Below are 15,938 nucleotides of genomic sequence, written 5' to 3'. Positions count from 1 at the left end.
TTTAACTGCAGATTTAGAGCTAACATGGCAATTGCAATATTCTAACATTACTAAGAGATACCACACATCTCCTAAGGTAAAATATATGTGCATCATTTTGTCTTAAGGACACAAATGACTGGTATAAATACTTGACTTCATTGCTTACCATTTTTACATTTCTAGGGTATATGTGCTAAAATCATAAGGATATCACAGTAAAACCACTAGATCAGTAAAAATAGGGTTAATTGAATAATATTTTACTGGAAAATAATATAATTCTATAGCATAGATATCTAATATTTTAATATTAGATCTTTAGAAGTTTATTAATTTTTTTAAATACTTCAAAGTATGCAATATTTTGAAAAACCTTCAAATAATCAGAATATCTAAAAATATTTACAATTATAGCTCTCAATCAAATACCTTTCTATCAAAAGGAAGGAAGGAGATCAGATAGATAGAAAGCAATAAATCCAGTAATGTTCATGTGGATCTTGGTTTGGATTTTATCTGCACAAGCACCTCTATCAAGGCTTGGAATATTTTCTATCTAATGTGGAAGGATTCAAATAAGCTTTTTTTTTAAAGAAAAAGACAGGAAAGAATATTTTTCCCTTTAACAATAACACAGACAAAGACACTTATGAAGGGCTGGAGAGATGTAGATAAAGGGAATGATGCACATTTTTACACACTGATGGTGTACAAATTGCAAGCAGAAGCCAAATATAAAGCAAATGAATTTTTAAGTAAATCAGTGGACTATGGAAAGAAGCCTGATTGCTTTCTATAATTATAGTCTAATTGGCAAATAATTTGAAATAATGTATTAAAAACTACTTTCAAAGAACAAAAACATCTGCAAATGTTGCATTGAATGTATAGAAAATAACTCAGTAGGAGGTATGAATTTAAAATCAGGATGTTTTCAGAAGCTGTAAATAATCATTTTAATAATGTAACATATCACATTGTTTATTTCACAGGGTTTTTTGCAACTTCCTAGCAGAATAAATTGCTATTGCAATAAAAAGAATATAAGGCTTAGGCTTATCATACCCTCATTTGGTACTAAACGATCACAAAATTCCATCCTAGAGCATATCTGAATTTTGGGCTCCAGAAATTTATTTCTTCAGAAAGCTATAATTATTTCAATACAGGAAGTTCCTTGTAATTTTTAATCATGCAGAAAGCACAAGTGATCTTTTCATATCTCATGAAGTTCATGACACATTTTGGATAGTGAAGATGGTGACAGACTGCAGGAGAAACAATACTTGCAATCTGCTTTCTTTCTTCCCTTCTTTCCTTTCTTGCAGTCAGGGATGCTCAGAAGAAATTGTTATTCTCAACAGTTCTTCTGAACAGACTTTATTAGCAACTTATTAAAATTAACAGAACAGTAGCAGAAAACAGGAATAATTTCACCAAAATTTGTAGCCATTTCAAAAGGGATTGCAAGGTTCTCCAGAGGAAGCAAGTAAGAAGGAAAATCAGAACAGTAGTTAGAGAAGAAATACCAATAAACCCCATGTTATATCATTCCCAGCTTGATAAAATCAAATATGAATAACATTAATTTGTTTTCAATAGCATACTGGCTAAATAGGATTATAAATTATAAACTGAGGAGCAGATTTTATTTATTCGGATATAGAGTCTTCAATGGAAGTCTGGCCTATGACTACCCCTGCTGAAGATGATAACAAGTATACTTGCATAACTATTTAACAGGTTATAACACAGCCTCCCTATAGGAGGGACAAGGCCCACTAGATTCTAAATATCTTTGTATCTAATGTTATGATGAGAATCAGGTTAGGAGAAGAGTTTGAGAAACCACTTCAAGGGACAAAATGATGTCAAGAGGCTGCGTTCCCCACCACGGATCTGCAGGTCTGGGGATTCACCTCCCTTCCATCCCCTCCTATGTGACCCACAGCCTCTCTCTGTTGCCCAGCAAGCTGGTGGCACACAGGCTGACCGAGCTGGGGGCACCTCCAGACTGCTCATTCCTACTTCCTGAGCTTCCTTGTTGCTGCCTAGCTTTCATGCTGGTGATTTACTTCCATGCAGACATCTGTTTCAGGCATCTACCTAATCCTGAGTACAGCTGCTCTCAATGACCCTCATCAGCCCCTGTACACTCTTCAAGGTCACTCTTAAATCACAGGCCCCTACTTTCATGACTGTGAGGAAGTTCTGCCAACCTCTGCTCACCCTAATGAAGTAGAGGATTTTGGGGTGTAAAACAATTGAGGAAGTCAGTTCTGTCATCACCAGTCTAGAAATACAAAAATTAAGGCATGGGAATGCAGCGAAGCTCTCCAGTGGCACTCAAGAGACCAGAACATAAATGGCAATATATACCTAGAAAATGCAAAGAACCCTGCTTTGGTATTCTGACTATCCAAAACTATATTTTAGACATGAAGAGATCTGATACAACACTTTAACTTTAGAATGATAATTAGGTTTTTTATCTTTCATTAATTAAAAAAGAGGTGTGCTATTAAAAAAAAAGAAGAAGAAAAAGATCCTCTGAATTCCTAAACCTGTGAATTTTGATTTCATATATATTTCTTCACTGTTCTTTAAGAATTAATAATATTAAACAATTCTCTCCTTTTTCTGTTTTAAGTACAGCTTCATTTTATAATCGTCTGAGATAATACTAGTGAAAGATAAAAGCTTCCATATAACCATTAGTTAATAGAAGTGGAGCATGCTGAAAATCACTACAGTGAAGCAGAACATATGGAAAAATAATTTCTTTAACCACTGATTCCCTCATTGTCAATTTCCTGTCCATATATTGCCACAGTACATATTCTTATATTATGTCAAATTCATCCCTCCTTGTCATTTTAAAGTTATGTTATAAGAAATGTTAATATCACCACAATGTCGTACGCCTAATTTTCCTCATAGAAAACCCAATTTTGTGCCTCCTTTTTCATCAGTTTTATCTTGGCTAACACATCACAGAAAGAAATCTAGCTTTGAATTCAAGGTATCATCACATCTAGTAAAAACCAAGGTGTGATCAAACCTCTTTAACAGAATGGAGAACAGAGACATTAGCTGGTGGACTTTCTGAGAACAGCACACTTAAAAAATACCTGTTGTTGGCTTTGGAGATTTCATGAGATTAAGGTGTGCTTTATCAGCAATGGGTACAAAATCAGTGTTAAATCAAAACCATTAACAATTTCTGTTCAAAAGCAGAGCCTTGAAACAGAAATAGAGGGAGAGCCTGCATGCATAATATTGAGAAATGATGAAAATTAATTTTCAGTCAAATGAAAAACCAAGTCTCTTGCTTATGACACCATAATTTACCATTAAACCAGCCTATGGAAGGAACTGAGATTTAAATAATTTGAATTTGGGACAGACAACGGGTATAGTTCCAGTAAACTGATGTTTTACAATTGACTAGTTGTTTCTATCTCTGAGGAGCATGGCCCTTCATGCCATACCTGTTTCCTCCTTTGTTCTCAAACAATTCATTATTATGTTTTTAGCTGTAATCACATTTCCTTTGTGATTTCCTTTCCTTTCACCTTCTCTAGAGAATATACTGGAATTATTGGTATTTGGGGGGAAATTAGTGATGTTGAAACAAGTCTTGAAGAAGCTAGCTTCATTTTGGTTTCACCAAGTGTCCAGGCATCGGTACCCTCCTAAACAACTTCTTTCTGTATTCCTGACACATGGCTGGTTTTAAATATCAAAAACCAGTCATGCCTTTTTTTACTGATGTTCAATCTTATCCTAAACCAGGCCACATTCACTAACTAGATGGGTGTAAAAGGCTTTACATAAAATGGATTTTATTCAGCATATCTTTGTTTCTTGCTTCTGATGTCCCTGAAGACCCAATAACTACAAAGCAAATGTGAATAACAGGAATGTAGGAACAGATGTTATTTGGGCACTCTCACATAATAAAGAATTCCAGGAATCCCTGATGCCCAATTATCTAAACACTTATTATTAAGTTTCAATTCAGTGCATGATGAATTTAGTCTATTTTAGCTGAATACAGAAGAAAAGTATTTAATGTGAAAGTGATGTCAATCAAAATGGACACATAAATGGACTGGGTAATACTATCTCACAAAGCATATATCACATAATCAAATAGGTAATTTAAATGAGATCAGTTTATCCTGTAATAATTACATAAGTACCATGTGTAAAGAGGGCAATTATTATCTCATTATTTTCAAATTATTTTGGATTATTTTGAACTCTAGAGCATTATCATATGTGCTATATTATTATAATAAAAATCCATAGTCACACAGTACTTTTAAAAGATAATATTGGAATAAAAATAAAACCACAGTGACCCAGAATACAGGCACTCCATTTTGATTCAGAAGATATCCAGTTTCATCAGCATTAGGTCCTGTGAAGGGCTTCAACAGGCTTGGTTTGCAGTGCGCCAGAGGTGGCATATCCACTTTCAGTGAGCTCAGAAAACAGAAATTTTTTTGGTTCTTCCTTTCCCATCTCAGCTATTTACGGACACCAACTTCTTCAACAGCTCATGGATGGGCAGATTATTCCAAGAGAAAGGAGTACACTGAAGAGAACATCACACAATTAGACTTATATTATGTACAAGACAACAAATTAATTTGTTCCATGCTTTTCTTTGTAATGTCACCTTCTCTAGAGAATATACTGGAAAATATTGGTATTTGGGGGGAAATTAGTGATATTGAAACAAGTCCTGAAGAAGCTGGCTCCATTTTGGTTTCACCAAGTGTCCAGGCATGGGTACTCTCCTAAACAACTTCTTTCTGTATTCCTGACACATGGCTGGTTTCCATGGTTCCCAAAGATGTAAAGAAAAAAATACCTTTAAACGTAATTCAAGCATTTGAAATTCTTATTCTAAAATTAGAGGGAATTAACAGTGTTGTGTCCTTCTTTTTTTTTTTTTTTTTGAGAAAAAAACCACTGAAAGTTCTCTATAAATTGATCATAATTAAGCAGAACTGAATTATTGTTCGGGATACTGGCTGTTTTTTTAAAAAGCACTACTAAAAATCATGGTCACAATGCCTGTACAAAGGATTACCAAGGCCTAAGCAAGTTTAAATCACTATACACTTGCAGGACTGCTTCTTTAGGTAATTAAAAACAACTTCTAATTTTTGACGAAAAATAATTAAATGTGGTGTTATGAAGTAACCACCATTTTCCCCTCTGCTACTTGATGTTGCATAAATTAAAAATGGAGGAGCTATGGAATGAATTGTTAAATTATTATTTTGAGGCTGATTTCATCCCTGTTTTTTTTAAATTTTCCGTGTTGTTTGGTTCTAAGTGACAGATTGTATTAATAGGTTTTGCCTTGACTACAACTTATCAAAAAGCAACATGAAATACTTAACTTTGCCTTCTTCTTTAGGGTCCTCTTTCTTTAACCAGGATCATTAGAAACCAAACTTTCTTGGAGGTATTAGAACCATTCTAATGCTGAAATTCATCTTCTGTCTCAGCTTCTTAATATGCTGCTCTCACTAAGGGTACACTTCTAAGAGGAACTTATACACACAAAATCCTAATGCTATGGGGGCTTTCTTTTGTGATATACATGAATCCAATAAAATGCAATCTGGGTATTTTCCATACATTTGTATCTGCCAGGCATGTGAAGTCCAAATAAGGACAAATACAAAGGGGATAAAATCAAATATGAATAAATGATCTTTCATGAATGGAAAAAAACAAGTTTTTAAACACGGAGCAAGTACATTCAAATCACCTTGAAGCAAATCTAATATATGCAACAAGCACTGTTGAGACAGGGGAGACACTAAAAAGGTAACATTTTTGTTTGAAGCAACTTTGAAGAATCTGGTCAAGAGTAGCTGCTCTCTTGTTTGCACATAAAAACATTCATTTCCAAGCAGTATGTCTCACCTTGTTCACAAGTTTTTACTATCTTGTGTATTAGCAGACAATGAAAACTTTTTTATTTTAATATAAGGTTTGGATTTTATAGTGCACTTGGCTCCAAAATATGTCATAAATATTATTTTAATGATAATGGACAGCTGGACTTCCTTAGTGAGATTAAACTTAATTTTCCTCATTAGTAACATCTTTGACCTTTCACTTCAGAGTGGGCAACCCAGAAGCAAAGCAGAGAACTAAACCCAGTTTTTAGAAATACCTGCTGTGGAACCTTTGTAGCAATGCAAAACAAAGTAATAAGCTGTTCAATATGCACTACTGAGCATAACTTTTTGCAAGCCTCTATAGGAAGTGATGCAGTTAATCAGGCTGAACTTTGGGAAACGAGTCACTGAGTGATCTAGAATGCTTATGTCCATGTAGCAGCAAAATCTTGAAGCACCTGAGGCAAGCAGTCAGCTCCTTCCTATGGGCTAATATATTTATTTAGTTACACAGCAGCCTCTGGCTGCATGTGTGTCAGTCAGGCACAGGAGACAGGATTCAGGGAACTGCTTTGTCATTCAGAGGCAGACAGAGGATTTGTGCTTTCTTCATGAAGGTCATGGTAAACCCTTGAAAGATTATCTTGATAGACTTTGTGAAGCAAAGACTCCACACACAAGACACAGGGTCCATTTTCCAGACAGAGAATGTCTCGATTTGGGATCTAGCTCTTCCTTCACTCAGATAGGCTTGAATGATCCCCTCAGGAACTAGCTGCAATCATCACCTTACAGAATGTCACAGGGAGTGAAAGACAGAGGACTTTGCTTCTCATAAAGCTGAATCCTTATGCAGACAAAATAAGGCACAAGATCAGATCATTTTCAGATGCATTCTTCCACCTTTACAAAACAAATATCTCTATGTTAAATTCTGTAGCTGTTTTACCTCTGATACTGTAAAACATAATGAAAGATTTTACTGCTGCATCAGATACCATTCATAATAGATTTCTTTTCAGAGAAGAATGAAGATTTATGCAAGTGCTAGCTGTAATAACAGAAATTAAAACCACATAAAAGATTTTGAGACTAGCTTTAACTATGTGTATATTTTTCAGTGTGTTCTTTTTCACAAGTAGTTTCTGATTACATATAAGACTGCAAATGAGATCAGAACTACCAAAATATTTACTTTTTCTGAGTATTGCACTTGTATAACAAGTATCAGAATTCAAACACAATGTGTACACATATAACACTATCAGGACTTCGTATATACGATCAATACATCTTAAGTAGACTAATTATGATTACAAACATGCAAAATAAGGTAAATTATACAATGACCTGCATCCAACTTCTAGACAAGCCCATCAATTTTAAGGTCTACCTTTAAATTGCAAAAAACTCTTATTGCAAAAATGCTTAATGCTCCAGTCCTCACATTCTTTATAGAAAAACTTGAGAATAAAACTTTGCTACATTGACAGGCAGATCTAAGACATACCTCAGGAAGAATGAAGTTCAGCAAGTGAATTTGAAACTGGTGGATGTTAGAAGACTAAACTGGCTCTGCAGACAAAGGAAAGAGACAGAGAAAGATGTAAACACTTTTCATAATAGCCAGGCCAAGCTACCCCAGTAACAGCACTGGGCTCAGCTTGCCTCTGCTGAAAGCCTCTGCAGAGAGAGCAGCACTGCAGAGGACGGGAGCTTAAGGATAGAGATATGCTTACTGAAAAGCTAAAAACCCAGTTAGTTGAGCATTTTGTATGAAAATCCACTTGGCTACATGTAAAGCACTGCTCTGTTCTTCATGATCCATTTTTTCTCATCCTTACTACAGAAAGTCTAAGCACATGCATGGAAGCAACTCCATACAGCTCGTTTGTGAGATACTACCGAAAGAAAATGGCATAGCTTTTTAGGAAGAGCAAATGAGCTTTTTATCTCACTGAAACAAGTGTTTAATGTTAGGCAGGCAGGAAAGGGAAAGAGGGAAGTGTGCAATAGTGAATGTTGCCCTTTTACCATACAGGTTAAGGCACAAATGCAGCAGGACCATCAAGGCTTGCATTCCTTGACAGTCAGTTGATAAGTACTTTCTCAACTTGTCTGTCAGTTGTGTAACGTGCTTCCTTATTCATGCTTTAGTTAATCTGGAGGCTCCTGGGTTTTATCCAAGTCCCTATTTCCTACAAACATATGGGCAACTAGGTGATGACATTGATGGCACACAGTGAGAAGAGAAGAACAGTCAGATGTCCGGAAATTCTGCATCTAGGTCAAAAATTCCCTGTTTTATGGTCTTGCATTGATATAGAACAATAGGATTCAATACTATAGTATACTATGTACATTTTTTTCATGACATGAAAGATTTTAAAGGGCCTTTTAGGAGATTCTGCCCATCACAACTCTCTGACAGCTGTGATGAGAGTGAACAAAGCCAATTTAAAGTGGTTTTGACAACCATTCCCATGCCATGAAGTTGGGCTTGGGGCCAAATGTAGTGGATTATTCACAAAATAAGTGAGCAAATTAGTAAAATCCTTTGTCTAATTCTGGGAATATTTATATATTTCTGCAACAATTGGACAAAGAGAAGCCTAGAACCTTTTTATCAGCTGATACCATGCATGGCTTATTGCCATTCTTTTCTCAAGAACATTGCCTAGGAGAAGGGAAGCAAAACGGAATCATTAATGTTATGGCTAGAGCTCAGAAATTTATACTTGGGATATTTATTGTATGTTTCACAGTCTTTGGGGCTTAAGCATCACTGAGACTATCCTCCATAGTGGTGGAGAAGTTCATTATTTGCTTCTTGCTTTCCTTCCTAAAACACATGATGCAACAAGAAAAATTTCAAAAAATCTCAAAGCAAACCTAATATGATCTGCCTCAAGCACAGACATTTTTTTTATTTCCATATTAATGAAGACAAGCCTAAAACAATTGAATATTTGTTATTTTAAAATTGGTTCATAATTTTGTATGCAAATTCTATCTTTAAATAAGTTTCACATTCTGAACGTTGTGAGATTTCACTTAAAACATCATGAATTAAAGGTTGAATAGCAAGAAAGAAATTTAAATTTAAATAATAAATAGTGATTTGATTTAATAGTATGCTTGCTTTGACAAAAGACCACAGCTTCTTAGTTCTTTCAGGAACAATCTAACACAGCTACAGTACATCAGTGATGGATATTAATTTTTTTAATTTTGCCTTCTCCTTTTCTGTTTTGTGAAATAAACACAAAGCAAAGAGAAAGAGAGAGAGAGAGAGAGAAAGAAAGAAAGAAAGAAAGAAAGAAAGAAAGAAAGAAAGAAAGAGAGAGAAAGAAAGAGAAAGAAAGAAAAGAAAGAAAGAAAAGAGAAGGAAAGAAAAGGAAAGAAAAGGAAAGAAACAAAAGAAAAGAAACAAATACCATAGCTTTAATCCTTCCCTGATTGGCAGACTGGAAAGCTCTGAATTATTTAACAAAAGACATAACTTCTAACAGCATAGAAGTGACACATAGAGAGGAAACCTTCAAACAGGTGAGAAAGAACAAAATGAAAAGTGAAAACCAGAGTCAGCTATATGCCCTTCGTCCCAAACAGCACTTCATTTCCTCACTCTTGTGTTCCTTCTGTCACAAAGCTTCAACACTTTGTGGCAATTGTTACAAATGCTAAAGTTTGTTTTTCTCTTCCATAATTTCCAGTGTTAAGAGTGAGAGTGTTTGAAGAAGGTCAACTAGTATCAAATGTGAGATAAACTGGTACTCAACCCGTTCTTGCAGACTCCAAATTAGGCAACTGGAAGTAACCAACGCATGCCAGACAACATCCTTTTGAAATGCAATAGACCACATCTGGCTAAGAAAGAGAGGACAAATATTATTAATAATAATAATCCTCATAATCTCTAAATCTTTGAAAAATTTATGTCATCTTGCTTTTCCATTGATAATTGCATATCTACTGAACTTTTTTTTCACCCCCAAGAAGAAACACCTGGAAACTCCTCACTTTTCCATTGAAGAGCTCTTAAAAAATTAAAAAATTATGGACATAGTTTTTTGCTGGTTTGGATCATGAACAGAGTTTTCTCAGAAAAATACTAATGAAGATATCTTTTCTTGGCCTTATTGCTATGACTTACTATAGCAAAAGCTCATATCAGCCAGAAAAATTTGAAGTGGAGGACCATTGATGTCCTTCTCCCCCTGCAGAATGAGACACTAGTGAGAGGTTTTCCGAAGTTCCCTGATTGGAGTTCATAAATGCATCTGGTCAGCTATACTGTCAAAACATTTTTCAAGAAGAGAGTTCTATTAGAATTTTCACTTTGCATTGGATTTGCTATAGCAAAATCCCAAAATAGTCACAGAAGTTCCCAACCCTCTTTTTAGAATTTTTTATCTCAGTGTAGCAGAAAAATTTACTTACAAGTGTGTCAGTGTTTAAACTGTGCTCCTCTTTACCATGCTCCTGTGAATGTCATGTGCTCCTCTACAGAAACACAATCAGAGTTGCTGCTGGTACTGAGACCTCAGCCTCACACTTCACACATGTCATTAAACATGTTAGCACACCCAAGAAGGACAAACAGCCAAGGAGAGCAGAGCATAGCATGGAGTGTGCAGAGCTGTGATCTGATGACCCCTAGAATTGCCTCCTTTTGGTCCTTGGGGCACAGGATGCCGTTGACAATGTCAGCTGCAGAAGCACATAAGGGCACACAGCCAGGGTACTCTGTGACTGCATCACAGACAGAATCAGACAGGTCTGAAAGCTCATGGGAATAAGAAGAAAAAGAAGCTTCAGCAGCACAGACATCAAAATCAAATTTACACATGACCTAATGCACAGGTTTACTGATTTTGTTGGTGGAACTGAAATCATTGTCCTAAAACTTGGAGCCAAATTTGAACTGACTGCTATTGCATTCACAGTCTAACCTATTTCATTTGTAGGGGGGATAACTTATGCACACACGATGAGGACACAAGTCACCTTTTCCCTCCCACCTCTGGACCTACCTCTGCTTGAGCATGTGCTTATGCATGACAGAAAAACCACAGGCAGGGCTGAACCTCAGTATTATGATGAAATGATGCCTGAGTCATGTGCAGACACACTGTACATGCTCCTGAACAGAGTCAGGGTAGGACTAGTCTGCTTTTCTGAGGCTTCTCCCTGAGCCATCCCCCATGAGCGCACACTGTGGATTCTGGCCAAGAGCAGCACCAGAGGCATACAAATCTGAACAGCCCAACATACCCATAACTAACTGCCTGTGAGGCAAAGGAAAGCTCTGAAGGACTATTATGTAGATCAAAGCAAAATTTGAGTGTATTTTAGAACGAAAATATGTATAGGTAGAAGCATAGGTAGACTGAAATTCATACCACAAATTCTTCTTTTCTTTATTGTTCCCTTCATCATTTGTTAAAATGAAGGAACCACTCCTCCAAAATATATCTTAAGTCATATCCTGAATACTGTTTGGTATTATTGCCTGACTAATTCAAATTACATGGTGACCCTGGACATTGTAGATCTTTAATAAAAATTAAGTGGTGCTATTAGCCTTAGGTATAATTGTTTATTATTTCTCAAATATTAACCAATTATTTAGGAGTCTTAAAGGGCAGACAGATACTTCTACCACACAAACACCTTGGGAGGTAATTACTTTTTCATCTTATCAGTTTCTTTCACCTAAATATGACATTTCTTTTTCCACTTTAAGCCTAATGAAAAAGCACCACCAACAGAGACAGTGGTCAAAGAACTGCATGAGTTTCCAGGAAGGGGAACATTTATCAAAACATACTGTATGGTTAATGATAGCATGCATGGATAAAGAAGCCTGTAATATACAAAAACAATAAAGCTGGATTAGTGTATCGAAGGTTGTTTGGACAAGATTCAGTTCCATTTCCAAGAGACTTCAATTTCCTTTCACATAAACTCTGTGAAATACTTTATGTGACATGTTTATGAATAGCTGATTTTATGAATGTTATAATTTCAGACCCTTATGAAGGCTGAGAACAGAATTGCCCCTTCAGCAAGCAAAAAAGCAAACAGATGAACATGACAATTAATAGTTACAGTTGAAGAAAGAAAATCCACATATCTCTATTACATTACATCAGATTACAGCACTATGTGGTCTATACCATATTATTTATTAAGATTATTGCAGTTATTAGGATTTTTGCAGTTCATAATGACTAGCAAAAAAAAATCCTAACACTTAAGTCCAAGCAATAGGTATGAAAATTTACATTTTCTCTCTGATTTTTTAGGCTGACTTTATCAGCACCTTGACTAGTCTTTCTTCAGAAATCAACCATCAGATGTACAGTTCACAAGTAGTAATTTCTGCTTAATTTTTTTCTTAGGAAAGACTCATAATATTCCCTAGAAAAATATTATTTTGTTTCCCCTTAAAAGTGACATGGACTTTTATTGAGCGGTCATTGCAAAAAAGAGCCCAACAAATTTTTTATGTCAAAATATAAATCAGAATCATCATCTCATATGAAGATAAAACAAGAAAGTTGTGTCATCTCTTTTCACATCCTAGATACAAGTAAATTTAAGATTAAAAGAGTTATTTGCTTTATATATACATAAATTTAGCTAAACCACAATTATTAATTTTACAATTATTAAAACAATTTTATTGATTTTAATTTAATTATTAATTTTAGTTATTTAATTTCATTTCATGTCTCAGTCCATCAAATTTTTACTTTCTGAAAAAAAGAAAAGTTGGTTGTAAGGACCTCCACAGGCCACCTAATCCAGTCTTCTGGCTGAATCAGAATGAGCTTCAAAATTAATTGTTCAGGGCCTTATTTCAGCTTGTGAGTGTTGTGTTCTGCCCTTCCACTGTAAATGGCTCTTACTTGAGCAGATAAAATATATTGATATTTTCTGGCTTCTGCCTGTACCTACATATTTCATGCCCCCTGTATACATCACAGATTCAACATTATTTCACATGTACTTTCTGAACATCTTGTGGACTTCATATTGTAAGCATAAATTCATTCAAAAAAATTTTAAAAAGTACAAAACCTACTTCTGCCTACACCTGAAGTTCTTCAAAGTTTTTCCTGGACACACTGAGTCGTTTCTAACTCTAGAAGTTATAGATCTTCAACAGCCTCTTGTATGGTTTTGTACTATATATCTTTCCATTTAGCTCTTCAATAACTAGTAAGAAATTCATATTTTGCTTTCTTTAGCTAATTCCTTATATAAACCAGATTTTCTTTCGAAAAGAAAATAAATATAATTCAAACAAGTAAAATGCTGAAAACATATATGAATAAGACATTCAAATTTTTATTATAGAATTTTATTTCTCTCTCAGTTGCTTATTCACATTTCATGCAGCATGCATTTCTGGTAGAAACACACCTTCCTATCGCTTTTTATATATTTTCTTTAACAGTTAAAATAGCTGCAATTCACATTCCTCATTCCACCAAAACCTCCTTAGAAAATGCCTAGAAAGAAAGAAATCCATCCATTGAGATAGACAGACATTTATATTTATGGTCCAAGTGGAATAACTACATTTTGTTCAAACATGCATTTTTAAATTGTCATTGATCTCTTTGTCACAAATTGTCACAAATATCTAGATGAATTTTGCATGCAGAAAAAGAATTTTTGCTGCCACTTTATCAAGCAGTTGCATCCTTTTAATGAAGACTGGGATACAAAATATTCAATTTATATTTCATTGAAGGACTCCCCTTCAAGTAAAAGGGTTCTAACTGTAGGTGTTAATAAAAAAAATGCTACCTAACTTCCTGAGGAAGTTGTATTGTGGGAAGAGAATAATTACTGGTACTGATCACAGAACAAACCTTGCAGTGCATTTTTTTGGTAACTTTACTGTGTTATCCATAACATGCCTACTAATTCATCACCTCTATGTTTACTTCTAACTTTTCAACACTCTCAGTATATTAAGAGTTTCTTATTAAAACAGAAACAAAACATGGCAGAGTGTTATCCTTTTCTCCTCACCTGCATTTGGCACTAAAAGATCCGGGGTGAATACTGCTGCCTATCAACATTTAAAGGAAAACCTATCAGACTCATCCATTGCAAAAGCCTTGAGAAAGGTTTTTTTCTGTTCCTGCTATGCAGGTGAACTGATTATTGTAAGTCAGTGGGTTGGAAGACAAAAAAACTTCTTTACTTTTTGCAAAAAAATTTCTTTAAAATCCTTGACCAAAACATCACCAACTTTCAAGAGATAATTCTTTATATCAAAATGTTATGTATGTAAAATATAATCAAATACTCTGCAAGATATTCTTTCTGTCAGAGTGGGTTTATTGACCATGCATCAAAAAAACACCCAAAAAACCCAAAACGCACAAACCTCTTAAATACTTCGTTATACAGCCTCCACCTCATACCATCACATATAGATAAAAACTTCTAGAAAACAATGTAGGATAACATGAAGTTTAAAAAAGCAAATCACTGAAGTTTTGGGGTGTCACTATTAAAGTTGATGGTAAAATATTAGTTCAGGACTCTTGTGATGTCTTAATGCACAGTTAATTCATCATGTGCCATTCTCCACAGAAGTTTACCACTTCATTCAGCATGGAGAATGACTGATTCTGGGGTCCTGAAATAATGTTTAATACTGGGCTGTCTTCAGTGTGTGCCTCTCACAGCTTAGCTCACATTAGCTCAAATCCCAAACTGAACACATATTCTTTACTTGTCCCACAGGTGTTTTTCCACGTCAGTGCAATAAAAGAATTTATTTTCAAAATAACAATGTGAAGTAGAGAGGTGTAGCTATCTTCACTTTACAAAGTGCTGAACCACACAGACACTGAAGTCAGAAGTTTCCAATTATTTTAAGTATCCAGCCTGAAATGTCTTATCCAACTGGTTTTCAAAAACATACCAGAGGTATTCTCTAAAATGCAACTTCAATTGTTTTTGCTTATCATTACAGTTTCTCCCAGTACCACGGCATGGGCTGAGCACAGACACACAAAAAAATGAGGTACATACAATTAGAGAGAGATCCTTTGTGAAAAATCTGGTATGAGAAGCTTGCTAAATATCATGACAGGGCAGTAAAGAATTTGGTTTTCCAGGGAGAAACAATTGCAATATTACCTCTCATCATCAGCTGTAATTAGAAGATATATCCATTCATAGCTTCTCATTTCCTACACTAACATAGGAACCAAGGAGACAGCAGCTTTATTAATGACAACGTTGATTCATCCCTGGTTTGTGTCACAAATAAAGGTCTTCATTGGAAAAACAGCAGTCACATACTGAAAGAATGCACCTAAACCTGCCACACCAACCCTGCACTGATTTTAGCATGAAGAGTTTGGGGTACTGCCTCCAAAACTAGAAATGGTGGGAACCATACTGTCAGCTGCCAGATAATCTTAGTGGTACTTAAGTTTTCGTTACCTTTTCTTTCATAATTTTTAACCTCAGAGCTCCACAGGCACTAAGTCATGCCAAGACTTAACAGCCTGGGCACCTCAACAACCAGTTTGTGCCGAGGCTCTTGTCTAGTATCTAGAATCCATGCATTTGTCTGATTTCCTTCTCCAGGGCTTGGCCTCAGCCAGTGTTCTCAAAATATATTTAATAAGCTCCAGAATTATTTCTTCTCACAAAAAGCAATTCTGCAGTCAGAAGGGGCTCATTCTCTGGCTGGTTTTAAAAAGTATTGACCCCTTTTTTCTTTAGAAATTATGTATGGTCACCTGTCTCCATGAGGTGGCTTTGACCTGTACCATCTAAATATATAAAAATAGCCCATTTTGCTCATAACAGTGCAGATAAACTGCACAAATTAGGATGCACCCCTGTTCCAATCCATTCCTGCTTCATAGCTTCAGGCAACAAGATGCTAATTGGGCTGTTCAGTATGCAAACATATTGAATTTCATTCCAAAGTACATGATGTTCGTATTGGGTGATTAATGAGAGGCCAGTGTCTCTGCT

Source organism: Zonotrichia albicollis, chromosome 1, assembly GCF_047830755.1.
Source record: "Zonotrichia albicollis isolate bZonAlb1 chromosome 1, bZonAlb1.hap1, whole genome shotgun sequence".
Classification (NCBI taxonomy): Eukaryota; Metazoa; Chordata; class Aves; order Passeriformes; family Passerellidae; genus Zonotrichia; species Zonotrichia albicollis.
The sequence above is the reverse complement of the archived record's forward strand: the minus strand, read 5'-3'. Positions refer to the sequence as shown.